This window comes from Lycium ferocissimum, chromosome 8 (assembly GCF_029784015.1).
Source record: "Lycium ferocissimum isolate CSIRO_LF1 chromosome 8, AGI_CSIRO_Lferr_CH_V1, whole genome shotgun sequence".
Taxonomy (NCBI): domain Eukaryota; kingdom Viridiplantae; phylum Streptophyta; class Magnoliopsida; order Solanales; family Solanaceae; genus Lycium; species Lycium ferocissimum.
The window spans coordinates 6,241,041-6,244,441 of record NC_081349.1 but is presented as its reverse complement, the minus strand read 5'-3'; positions in this window follow the sequence as shown (position 1 = coordinate 6,244,441).

Genomic DNA, 3,401 nt, shown 5'->3' with positions numbered 1-3,401 from the left:
AAGTTTGGCAAAATACATTTTCAACCCCAATTTTCTTAATCCCAAATTTAATTGGGTTTTGACTTAATGTGGTCCCTACAAGTCACCTCTAGTAATTTCCAAACTTAAACGACACCTTCAGTTAATTCTTCGAAGAAACTTTGAAATTTAAATAAGTCTTGCTATGAAAAATATTTGATCTTATAAAAATGAATATGGAGGACACAGTCATTATGTTCGAACTTATACAGTTAAAATTCTAATACATTACAAAAAGAATATATCACATTGGTGACGGACGAAAATCCTCGTATAAGGCTTGGGCAATATTCCTCCCTTTGAGCTAGCTTTTGGAGTATGAGTTAGGCACAATGCCTAATTTGACATGGTATCAGCTTAGGCTCGATCCGATGTGGGTCCCGGAAAAAGAAGGGGTAGAATGCCCCCGGACCAATTGACTGGCCCTTGATCGATTGGGGGTGAAAAATGCCCCCATGAATGTGCACTCTCCAGACAGGAAAGTGGACCCTGGATATAAAGAATGTCCAAATCTGGGCATGAGGGGGTGAAAAGAATACACCACATAGGTGATGGACAAGAATCCTGAGCTCTTTATGAGGCTTGAACAATTCTCTTTCATTTGAGTTAGCTTTTGGGATATGAGTCAGGCTTAATGCCTAATTTGACACATTATCCTAAAGTTCAAATTTATACTATATGTTATAGAAATACCATATGTGAAGTAATTTAACATTATTGATCATGGTACCTATTTCACTCAAGAAAATTATATATTTTAATCACAAGGTATCATGAGTGGAGGATTATTTCACTGATGATTAGATAATTCAATAATATTAATTCACTCATAGTAATTGAAAAAACATTATTTAGCTCCTATTTCAAACTTAACAAACAAAAACATTTATAGTTGAATTCTTTATGTGAACTTCAAGACACCGTCTAGGACTTTTGAGTTGCAAAATTTAAACCTCATCACGATATTCTTGAGTTCTCTAGGACAAAGTCTTTGAGTTCAGACTTCTACAAGTACTGTAAAGAAGAAGTGGGTCTCTCCCGCTTAAGTTGTGAATATTTTGTCCAATAATTCATTCAATGACTATCTTACAACCACATTCCAAATAGTAGCTACATTTATTACAAGTCCAAAAAGTGGCTAGTCTGGCTATTTTACAAGTTTCTTATGAATGGCTTGCACAAGTCCCGACAAATCCCTAGGATTTAATACAAATTATATTATAACTTTGAAAAATTATTTACAAATTATAGCGGATCACTAGGAATTTCTAATGAATAGGTATGCTATAAGTTTTGGCAAATCACTAGGATTTTAGTACAAATTGTCGTAACTTTGAAACAACTTTTTCATCATTCCTAGCGGATTGCTTCTACGAAATTTCACTAACACCCTTTTGCTTCAAAATTAATCAAATCTGGTCCAATCAACTCTAAATTGGATATCATAATTATAATACAAATCATAAAAATTTGCATCAATTCAAACCTTCAAAATCAATAAACCTACTTTGTCAATTTAAATATTAAGCTCAACAAAATTCAATGATGATATTTTTCAAGTCGCTAACCAAATCAACCCGATCCAACCATAAATAAGCCACAAGTCTTCAATTTTCTATCTCACATATGAATTGAAGAAGAAAAGAAGAAGGAGAATGAGAATTAAGGAAGAGGAGCACAAATTTTGATTCTCGATTGTTGAATGGTATACAAAAGAGACCATTTGCCTATTCGGTTTTACCGATTAATTAATTTCTAAACGCCGGAGTAGATGCTAAAAATATACCACATTCTCGTGAATTTATCTTGAATCTAGATCTTTAACCGACAAAATATGCTTATTGAAAAGTGTTTTTCGATTCAAGTATTTTTTAAAAAGAATACCAATTTGTGTTTGACAGTGATTCTAAAAGTGTTTACAGGGAAAAAAAATCCTTTTTCAGTTTTTAAAAATACCTATTGCTACTATTTAGAAACTTTTCCCTGACAAAATTGGTCAAACACTTTGATTCTCTAAAATAGGCAATTTTTTTATAAATAAAAAAAAAAAAAGCACTTTTGACTTGCCATAATTTAAGCACCGACTATATATTTGTAATTTAAGCATTTCTCTTCGAATAAAGTCATTTTGCAAGATTCCTATTTATTCACTAATCATAAAAAAATCATTGCACAATTAATCAACCAATCAATAAATGACGTCTTGATTTCAAATTGGTTGATCAATTAATCTCGTCCCCGTCTCAAAATAATTGACATTACTTAATATGAGAGGTAATATCTCAGATGGTCACTCAACTATGGGTGTTTCACTCAGAAAGTCACTCAACTGTGTTTTCTAACCAGAAAGTCACTCAACTATGTGTATTTCACTCAGAAAGTCACTCAACTTTACTTTCTAACCAGAAAGTCACTCAACTATTGGTGTTTCACCTACAAAGTCACTCAACATACTTAAGTGATTTTTTAATTACATTTTGCTTATTTTTGTTTAAAGCCAAAATTGTAAGAAATAAACAAGTACCATTTTAACTATTTTATTGATCCGCCCACTTGACCTGACCCACTAAAAATATATTAACCAAAACCTTTTATTTACCCTTATTCCCTTCTAATTTCTCCCGTGTCTAAGACTCTTTCTCTGCGTTCTTTTTCCTCTTTCTGCCTCTTCTTCCTCTTTTAGTTAGGGCATCTCAAGCTCTATGTTAAGTAGGAAAGATAAGAATAATATGACTAAAGAATGGCTTGAAATTTTAGGTTTCTTGCATGTTCCACCGGTTGATGAAGGTTTGTGGTTTGTTGTAGGATCAAGAGGGTGCAAATACTTCTGTTGGCTTGGACCCGAGTACAACAAACCACAAACCTTCATCCACAGATAGTGTTACATCCTGTACTTTCGTACGTTGAAGTGCGTCGTAAGTGAGTCGATGTAAGCTTGGATAGTAAGACCATTCTCAATTTCATAAGTGTTTAAAACCATGTAATGTTGGACGGTTTAAAAGTTAAACGAATCGAAGCAAATGAGTTTTGTTGAAAGTCGGCAAGTTAGGAATGTTATAAACCGTACTTTTGGGGTAAGACTAGGAGTGCTTAACATGCTAATTAACATGCTAATAAGGTCATGTTATGAGGTATTTTGATCTTATAATCATCGTATGTTAAGTTTTGAAGTCAAGCGGGTTGTAAAACAAAAGTTGGCAAAACTTATCGCAATTTACGTTCATAAGTTTACTGAAATTTGGGTCTAATTTCACTGAGACTTTCTCCCAATATACTTGGAGTTACGGGGTCATCCACTTACCAAATTGAAGTTCTACGAGTCCCGTTTCCAACCCATTAAACCGTTTGCCGATACGGCGTCAGAGTAGAGAGATATTCGCAAG